General features: G+C 35.0%; 1 protein-coding gene across 7 annotated transcripts in view; it reads left to right on the forward strand.

Annotated features, from left to right (window-relative positions):
• LOC138160146 (small ribosomal subunit protein uS14-like) overlaps positions 1-10,798 on the forward strand; it is a 104,129-nt gene that overhangs the window by 22,159 nt on the left and 71,172 nt on the right. The window contains exon 2 of one of the 7 annotated variants that reach the window (XR_011168098.1): positions 4,883-8,880. The exons of the other annotated variants lie outside the window; for them this stretch is intronic. The gene's annotated coding sequence lies outside the window, so the exon portion shown is untranslated. Of the gene's footprint in view, positions 1-4,882; positions 8,881-10,798 lie in introns of those variants that run through there. 7 annotated transcript variants of the gene reach the window in all.

Raw genomic sequence — 10,798 nt, forward strand, 5'->3', positions numbered from 1 at the left:
TGGGGTGGCCAAGCCCAAGGATATAAGCTAAGGACTAGCAACCAGGGAAGCAGACTTTATTCTAAACTACAATGGCACCCCTAGATCAGCAATACCTTTAGGGACCAGGAAGAGATCATTCTCTTCAGATACCCCTCTTGAAGCTAGGTAAAGGAAGGAGCAGGCAGTTACCCATGACCCTTCTCTTACTCTCCGGAGGACAGTCTTCTTTGTAAAGGGAAGGGTGAGATTCTAGACGTTTCTCAGTATTAGACACCAGCATCATGTCTATATGTTTAGACAGCCCATATGGACACAAACACATCCTGTGCCTTTTCTCTTCAGTTACTTTTCAATCCCTTGGAGAATGCCTGACTTACAGTAAGGACTTAATAGTTGATGATGATAGGAAATACCCAAACTGTGCTAGTGCCCATAATACTCTGTGAAAGATATTTTCTTGTAAGGCAGTAGGGTGCTTTATTCTCTGTGTCTGTTTCAAAAACCTTCAAAGGTGGGGAGTCCCAAAATTAAACAACAGTGATCCTCCACAGTGAACTGAGGGAGGCAAGTGTTCCATCCATTCTAGTCTCCTTGCTCCTTCCAGTCACTCTTATTGTATATTTTTTAAATGACAAAAATGGAAAATGAAAAACAAAATCTATATCAATTGATACACAGTTTTCCTCAGATAGAAACCCAAACCAAACTAGACCAGAGCTTTGATTGCTATAAAGGCTGTCTTTATATAAAATATTTTTTTTTGTGATTCTATAACCAAATGCTTTGGGAAGAATATAAAATAAACCTGATGTAAATTTCTGCTTTATGATGTGTTTTTTTCTTTACACTGATTACATCTAAATTGAGTCCACTGTACCAGTGGCTCTGTGATCTCATTGATGGAGGTGTTAAAGATCACAATTACTCATCCTTGCCCATACTGTACCTAGGCATTTACCATTCAGAAATGATTATATAGTGGGAGGAAGGGGAGAGATGGGGAGAAAATTTGGAACTCAAAATCTTGTGGAAATGAATGTTAAAAACTAAAATTGAATTAATTATTTTAAAAAAGAAATGATTGTATATAGCAAACAATGATGCATAGTGTGTCCTACTGTCTTAGAATGTAAACTCCCATAGGGTAGGGATTATGCAATGTACTATGCCAGAGCACTGGGCACACTTTTGTGGGAGCAAAGTGTCTATGTTGAGCCCATGAAAAGCAATCTTACATCCCCTGGGGCTCTATGAAAGATATCTAGCTTTTTGTTCTTTAAATACAGATGGCTACAACCAGGAACCTGGATACAACTTCTCTTTTGACTCCCCCCGCCCCTTGTCCACTTCCCCAGCAAATTCACATCCTGAGATCTGGAGTGGTTTTATGAGAGTAGGCATGAGAATGGCTCTAGGCTGTCTGAGAATCAGGTAAACTATAAAAGCATCTTATTCTCTGGCTGTTCTGGGGGATAATCCTCAAAGCACTTTTATTATAAACTCTAGTCCCTAAGCTCCAGAGGATCCCTATGGATAGAAGTGTATAATTGAATAAGAATTTTAGTGATACCTTTTGTTTTTGCATTGAACTTATTTCTGGATATATTACACTTTCTCCCTCCCCTCCTCAGTGAATTTTTTCCTTGGCAGAAAGAAAACAAAAAGTGTGGCAAGCCCAACCAACCCATTTACTTCATCAGAATATAGATACATATAACATTCTATACCTGTAGCTTCTCACTTCTCCAAAAAAAGGGGGCATAGGATCATAAATTTAGAGTTTAGAAGAAACCTGAGAGGACATATAGTCCAGCCTCTTCATTTTACAGGTGAGGAAAACTGATGCCTATAAAGGTTAAATGAGTTGCTTCAGATTACACAGGTAGTTAAGTAGCAAAGATGGGATTTGAACCTGGGTTCTTAGATGCTAAATCCAGTATTCTTTCCACTGCTGCCTCTCCCAGAGTCCAATTTACTTGTTATAATTACATCATGTTCAATTTTATTTTATTATTCTTTCCATTTACATTGTTGTAGTCATTGCATATATTATTTTCCTTATTCTGCTTACTTTATTTTGCATCAGTTCATATATGTCATTTCATATTTATTGAAATTCTTCTCATTTATTGTTTCTATTACATTCATGTTTCACAATTTGTTTAATTATTCCCTAATCAATGGTTACTTTTTTCCCAATGATTTTCTACCACAAAAATCAATGAAAATTTTGGTATATGTGGGATCATTTTTTACTTTGACATCCTTGTGGAGTTTTTACTTTATAGTGAGATCTCTGAGTCAAAGAGTATAGACTTTTTAGAAACATTTTTTCCCCTGCAAAAGTCTAAACTGTTTTCCAGAAAGAATCAATTCATAGCTCTATCAACAGTGCTGTTAGTGTCCCTGGCTTTCTATAGCCCCTCTAACATTGCCTTTTGCCATCATCAGTTTTCTGGATGATATATTTTCTGGATTTGTTTTGCATTTTCATTAGTTATTTGAAGCAATTTTCAAATGATTGTTAATAATTTGTAATTCTTCTGAGAGCTATTTTTTACCTTATCCTTGGAACACATCTGTTGGATAATGGCTCTGGGTCTTAGTTTCATTGGTATAAAACTTTTAACATTTCATATAATCAAAATTATTTTTTATTTGATTTCCATGATATGTATTGATTTCCATGATATCCTCTATCTTCTTTTATTTAAAAATTCTACCTCTGATCACCCCAACTTCAGGATCAGCACACTATACACCATCACACTGCGCTGCCTCTAAAGGTATATCTATTTATTTTCCTCCCCTCTTCACCTTAAATAAAGTTACCTTTTTTACATAAATTGGATATCATTTGAAACATTATGGTATAAAATGCTTGTCTAAACATATTTATTTTTCAGTGATTTGGATGCTGGGGGAAGGGTCCTTTTATCATGTTCTTCAGTAGTTCTTGCTAAAGTGTGTTCTTAGGTTTATCAGTTTAAGTTTCATTATTTCTGATTCATGCTTATCTAGGCCCTTTTATGTACAGATTTTTCATCTTGTACCAAAGTATTTTTAATCATTGTTGCATTGTTGCAATTATTATATGCATTGTTGCATATAATATGATATATATATATATATATATATAAAATATAATATTGAATTCTAGAAGTAGTGGTCCTCCTAAATTACTTCTCCTCTCCCTATTATTTCCCTTTAAATTGTAGACTTTTTTTACTCATAAATTCTTATATTTTGTGTTTGTGTATCTAACATTATAAAGATCTAGCACAAAACCTGCTAATTAATATAGGTAACAGTATCACTTTTGTTCTATTGGCATGGCTTAACTCTGGGCAATGGCTATCTCTCCAATTGTTTGTCTTCCTTTGTTTATATAAAGGGCTTATTGTATTCATACAAGTCATGAGCATGCCTTAGAAGACTGAGAGATATTTTCTCACTTTACAGTTAGTTTAACCTTGCTTTCACATTCTATCATTCCTCCTGGTTTTGTTATTATGATAAAAATGTTTGGGTTTTTTTATTTATCAAATTGTATTTTGCATTTTATTGTATTTTATGGATTATTTATTGTACTGAGGTTATTAATTAATTCACTTAGTTTCTTTACTGATTCTTTGGGATTTTCCAAGTAAACAATTATGATGTAAACAAATAGGGATAATTTCATTTCTTCTGCTGATGCTTATGCCTTTAATTTCTTCCTTATAATTCCTACTACTGGAATAAGGACTCAGTATTTGACAAAAAGTTTTGGGAAAACTGGAAAGCAATGTATAGATCATAGAACATCTTACATCTATGAACATAAATTAATATCTGACATCTCAGAATAAGATATGCTCCAAATGGATACGTGAAAATTTTTAAAAATATCACATCATATAAACAAATCAGAAAAACAAGCAAGATATTTTCTTTTTGTAGCTAAGAATAGGGGAAGAATTTATGATCAAATAAAGGACATAGAACATCATAGAAGATAAAATGTACAATTTAGATTAGATAAAATTAAAAAGATTTTGCACAAATTAAACTAATGAAGGTAAAATTGGAAGGGAAACAACTAAGTTGGAAGACCATTTACAGCAAATTTCTCTAACAAAGAATTTTGAATCCAAGATATATGTAGAACTGATTCAAATTTATAAAAGGAACCTTATTTCCCAATAGATAAATGAATTCAAGCTATCAGCCATACAAAAAACCCTAATAATTAGAGAAATACAAATTAAAGTTACTAAGGTGCCACTTCATACCCATCTGATTGGCAAAGGTTGAAAGGGCTGTGGAAGAGGACTTATAATGAGCTATTGATGGAGCTGTGAATTAGTCTAGCCATTTTGAGGAAAACCCTCCCAAATCTTTGGAACTATTCCTCAAAAAGTCACTATACTTCACCCCCCTATAACTGAGATACTACTACTAGGCCAACATGCAAAAAAAAAAAAAAGAGTATGAGGACCTATATGTTTTAAGGAACTCTTTTTTTTTTTTTTGAGGAGAGTGGCAAGGAAATGGAAATTAAGGGTGTGCCCCTCATCTGGGGATATGGCTGAACCAATAATGATATATTCATATAATGAGTTATTTTTGTGCTGTAAAAATTATGATTTCACAGATGAGAAGAATTATCTGGGAAGAATGTAGGACAGAATCAGAACATTTTATACAATAACAATGAAAAATTTAAGAACTCTTGATAACTGCAATGACCAACTATGATTCCAGAGGACCAGTGATGAAGTATGTTACTGACTTGCTGACAGAAATATAATTGATTCAAAATGCAGAAGTAGACATGGTCAGTGTGGGAATTTGTTTTGTCTTATTTTGCATATTTGTCATAAGGATTTCTTTCTTTTCTTTTCTTTATTTAACCTAGGATAAATAGGAATAGATCTGACAGAAAAAAAGAAAGAAAGAAAGAAAAAAGAACAGAATGCAAGGCCAGAAGAAATCGCAGACAAGGACTGCTTTGAATCTACATTTTGAATTGATTACACACTGCAAAATAAAAGCAGGCTGAAAATAATGGAGATTCTCAGTCTTATGCACAGTCCTTTCCTTCTGTTCTACAATGTTTATGGAAATCATATTTTTTTTGTCATTTGTAAATTTCAGAAAAATAATATTGTTATCTTACTGTTACCACCAGCATTTCTGGAACAATGCCAAATAATAATGGGTAGAAACTGCATCCTTGTTTTACCCTTCTCCTTACTAGAAATTTTTCTAGTTTTCTTGCATTGCAGATAATTCTAACTTTTGGTTTTAGATATATACTTAAAAATAGTAAAAAGTAGTTTTCATATGTCTATCCTTTGTAGGTTTTTGGCATATGAGTTACATTTTTGTAAAAATATCTTTCTGCATCTGTTGAAGTAGTAATACAGTTTTTTCTGTTTTTAGTTTTTAATATGATTATGATATGTTGCTTATGTTAAACTCTTCTTGCAAACCCTGATAAAAACTTATCCTGGTTATTATAATGGATATTTCTTTTTCCATGTTATCTTTTAGCTAGGATTTTCTTTGATATGTTTATATTCATAATTATGTTCATATTCATTAATGATACTGAGTTCTAGTTCTTTCTGTGGTTTTGCTCTGTGGTTTAGGCATTAAGACCATATTTCTCCCATAAAAGGAAATTGATAGAATATTTTCTGAATTATTGAGAATAATTTGGGAAGCATAAGTATTAATGGCTCTTTAAACATTTTATAGAGTCCATCTATAAGTCCTTCTAGACCAGGGTTAGTTTTTGCCTTTCTTTGATAATTAATTTAAGACATTTTCCAGTTTCACTTTCTAAGATTGAGTTTTTTTTTTTTAAATTCTATTTCATGTCCTGGTATTTTGGACATTTGGTATTTTTGTAGATAATCATTAATTTCCTCTAAAGTCTTGGATTTGCCAACATATTACTGTTTCTAATAGATTCTGATAATTTGTTTTAGAAATATGATTTTAATCTCTCAAATATTGGGTTAGAATTATTTTTTTTGGTTAATATTTTCAAAGAACTGGCTTTTAATTTTGTTCATTTTTTTGTAGTCTTAAAAATTTCTCCTCTAGTTTTTAGGATTTCTTCTTTTGTATTTTTGTGTTTCTCTCGATTTTGAAGATTATTGTACACAGTTTATCCTTCATATTTTTCTGCTTTGTTGATATTTTTTGCCTTTTCACATTTGTAATTTTGTGTTCTAGCACTTGGTCTGGTTTTTTTTAGGTACCATATGGTGCAGAGAAATACGAATATTCTTTAATGGGTTTACTGAATAGCAACAAAAATTTTAGATCTAACTTCAACAAGTCAGTTTATAGTTTTATCTTTGTTTATATTTCTCTTAGAGTCCTCAGATCTAAGAGGACAGATCAAAGTATTATGTAATCATTGCATTACCGTCTATACCTTTTTCGAATTTAGGTAGCATTTCCTTTATGACTTTGGATGCTACACCATTTGTGCATATGCATTTAGCATTGATTTTGTTTTCTTGTCTAGTAAATGTTTAAACATCACGTAGTTGTGCTGTTTATCTCTTTTAACTCTGTGAAATTTAATTTTTGCTTTGTCTGGTACCCTGATTGAAACACTTCTCTTGGAATCATCTGATACATGGTTAATTGTGTCTTGCATTTTCATTTTTATTCTGCCTTTATTTCTAGATGTGTTTCTTGTAGATCTCAGATTGCTGAATTCTGCTTTCTTATCCATTCTGTCTTTCCCTTTTATTTTGTTTTGTTGGGTTGTTTAACTTATTTACATTTAAGGCTATGTTTATTAGAATTGTATTTTCCTCCATTTATTACTTTCTCATTGTTTTTTTCCCTCTTAATTCCACTTTTCCTTTAAATCAGCCCTTTGTCCCTATAAATGTTTTTCTTCCACTATGTTGTTGCTGGTCTATTCCACAAAAATCCCCCATTTTTAAATTTACCTGCTCCATTTCAAGTCTCTTGGATTTACCTAAATTATTAATTTGCTAATGTAGTATCTTTTTGGCCTTTCCCTTCCCTTAGAAGCATATAATTTCGAGGCTCTCCTCATAGGAGTGTGGAAGTATTCCAACCGGGGTTCCAGTTAGCCAGGACCCCCTGGGCTTGCTCTTCTTCTTTAGCAAATGATTAAAAATGTCTTAAATGAAGGCAGAACCCATTTCCCCTTTCTATCTACTCTACCTGTGGTCTACCAGTATGGATGGCTCCTAAGTAGAATGAAACCAGGAGTCAAATGAACCTAAGTTCAGATCTTGTTTCCATGACCTTGGAAGTCACTAATCTCTCTAGGACTCAATTTTCTTTGTAAATTGAAGGGAGGTGGTCTAGATGACCTTTGAATGTCCCTTCCAGTTCTGAATCTGATTACTCAGAAAACCCCTATCTTGTTCAGGTGCTATTCAGACTTAGTAAATCTATAGGGGTTCCTTACCCTGGGGAGTCCAATAGACTCTTGAATAAAAGGTGGCAAACTTTTTTGTTTGGCCTACCTCTCCAGGAGTATGTATCAAAAAGAAATGACCAAAGGTTGAACTGCTTCATCAAAAATGTCTATCAAAATATTCTAGTATAAATATTCTACTGAGTTACACTTTTGTTTCCTTGCACTGCAATTTCATGATGAACTAAGGAGTAGTAGGGATAATCATTCAGAATTACTCATTCTCTCAAACTCTTCAGCTTTCAGTTAGCTGAAGACAGACTTAAAATGAAAATTTAAAGAGCCTACCCATATTCCATTATTTAACTAGCAACTGAATGAGTGCATAGTTTTCTGCAAAGGTTCATACTGGGAACAAGTTTATAGTAAAATTGTCAAGTATATCATAATATCTGCTATGCTTGTCAGCAGGGTGGCTTCATTCATCGTGCTCTAGGAAGTCAGAATGACTTTTAGAGGAGCTGGTAGTGACAGTGACTGGAGAGGCAACAAGAAGAGAGTGATGGCCCTGGAAGCACAGACTCATTCTGCCTCAGACACTTACTAGCTTTGTGTTACTGTACAGATCATTTAAACTCTGCCTCAATGTCCAGTTCTGAAAAATGGGAATAATACCTGTATTCCTTACTTCATGGGGTTGCTTTGAGGACCACATGCACTAATTCATCCAAAGTGCTTTACAAAAATTTAAATTGCTATTTTAATATGTTGTTGGTAAAAATAAGAGGAAAATGAAAAAAAAATGCTGCTATATCACTGGGACCCATTCATTTGACTCTAGCACCTGGGATAACCTAATAATCAGGATTCCTTAGGAGGTTCTGATTTTCTTATAAGAATACACTAGCATTCTGGAAAAACTCACTGATACCTCTCCCAGAGAGGCAATGTGGCGTAATGGAAAGGGGGCTAACCTTGAAGACAGAAAAACCTGGATTCCAGTTCAGCCTCTGGCACGTACTGGCTGTGTGACCCTGGGCAGGTCACTTAACTTTTCAGTGTCCCAGGTGACTCCTTAAAACTTTAAGTTGAAGAGAAAGTGCTGACCTGCATTGGAGGAGGAATTTTCTCACCCAGGGAGTTTCCTGTGCCAGTGCTATCACACATCTTGACATTATTGATGATTCAAGAAGACCTCTTTTACTCCATCAGTCTTGACTTGATGAAGAAAACATTTCTTTTAAAGTGAGTGGGAAAAGAGGGACTAATCACACCCTCTCGGTGTTTTATGGGCTTTTGACAAATAGATGTGGGGCCACCTGATTGATTCTCAGTTGCACACAGTTGATTTCCCTTGTTGAATGGCCCCTGCCTACAGTTTGGATGAAGTAGGGCCTGTCCTTGCCAGGTGTTTAGAATTAGTGTAAGTTCTTCAAACATCTGCTACATCCTGCTCCTGGGGTGGCTCAGGGCCAATATGGGGCTAAATAAGTTTGTAGAGGAAAGAAGTGATTTGGGGCTTAAAGATGCCAGAAAGCACCACTTAATTAACAGCTTGATGAGGGAAGTATTTATGGATGAACTGTAGAAAAATTCTCATTCTCTAGTTTTTTCTTCTCTTTGATGGAGGAAACATAAAGAAACTTGGCATTCTTATGGATCTTTCCCGAAATTAAGGAAACAGTTGTACTAGGGGTAATAATTGTTTTGGTGTGTGCATGTGTTTTATGTCCTTCTTTTGCATCCAAGAATAGAGGGAGTCTTCCAGTAGTTAACTCTAAACAGAAGTACACATCAGTTCTTGTATAATACCTGTCTCTTGGTTGTCAGACGGCATTTGAAAATTTGATAGCTCACATCATAAAAAATTGGAATTGAAAGGTAAATAAAAAAGCCACCTAATCCAACTCCCCCTGTTGCATGGATTCCCTTGACAACATCCCTGACAAGTACTCACCTGATCTGTGCTTGAATATCTCCAGTGATGGAAAAAACCTCCCATTCCCTTTTTTAGAAACTTTGTCCCCCCCCACCCAATCCTAAGCCCAGATCTACCTCCTTTGTAAACTTCTATCCATTTCATCTACAGTCCTAACTCAGTCTGAATATCTCTAGTTCTTCAATCTTATTCTGGTATGGTATTATATCTGGCTACAGCCTCTAGTTTTTTGGGGTTTTTTTTTTTGCCATTGCAGATACCCTTAAATTTGTCATTTAATGTCCTTTTTAAAATGTAGTGATCAGAACTGTACACAATATTTCAGATATAAATTGATGATAACAGAATACAGTACAGTAGAACCCTATTTGATTCAGCAAGCACTTATTGGGCATGTACTATATACTGGGTATTAAAGAAGACTGAAATGAAATGATCTCTGGGCTAAAGGAAGTTCTTTTACTTGGGGTAGATGGAGGAGTAGACAAAAGACTCACAGATAAATAAACAGATACAAAAGAAATATCATTTCTTAGGTGTGTGCCAACACATGAGGGATTCAGAAAAAGTCTCCAAAGGTGAGTTGAGTCCAAAGCAGTGGATGTGAGGAATGCTTAGGGTTCTGCATTAAGGACAATCACCTAATTCTGGTGTCCAGAAGCCAGGGGGTGTTTTTTTTTAATCAAAGGGAACTTCAGAAAGTGGACCTGGTGTCTCGTGCCCCATCATCAGGTACCCCCAAATGTCACTTTTATGACAGGATTTTACCTGCACATTCCTGGGGTGTTCTCACTCTTCCTCCTACCTCTCCAAGGAAGAAGAGTGGGAAAGTATGATTAAGGGGAGAAATATTAAAGTGGCAAGTAGGAGGGACGCTACAATAGTGCCCTGTGTTTCCTCCCTAATGGCCACAGTCTGTCTCCTTATACCCTATACCCTACATGGCCCTGAAAGAAATAATTAAAGGGAACCGGTTAGAAGCCACTAGTGTTTTCTTACTTCATTTGCTAAGGAGAGAGAGGGTCGGGAGAAACCCTTTTTTAGCGCAGGAAAGGCATGATGTGGGGAGCAGGCAATGAGGTAGTATGCTTTTGGTGATGTAGCTTTACATGTTGAGATGCAATATGTCATAATGGATACAGAGCCATCTTCAATCAGGAAGCCCCGAGTGTAAGTAACAGTGGCAACTACAGGGAATTCATTTCACCTCACAATGCACTAGTCAACTCCCTAAGAATATAAATGCAAAGTACATGTTGGTCTTCTTTGGTAAAGTTTCTTTCCTGTGCCAATGAAATCACAGATCTGGTCCAAAACAAACAAAAATAATACAACATCTCGAGTTTGAAATCTAGGTCTTTCTCTAGGCAGTTTTTTTCTAGTTATGTCTCGTCATTCCTTAACTTGGAATAAAAAAAAATAAGTCAGTGTAAGGGTTATGGGATTTAAAGATCTCCCATGCCCCATGGACGTGC

Source organism: Petaurus breviceps, unplaced genomic scaffold (assembly GCF_028583685.1).
Source record: "Petaurus breviceps papuanus isolate PSGF00001 unplaced genomic scaffold, PetGlider_PUasm1.0 118, whole genome shotgun sequence".
NCBI classification, from domain to species: Eukaryota; Metazoa; Chordata; class Mammalia; order Diprotodontia; family Petauridae; genus Petaurus; species Petaurus breviceps.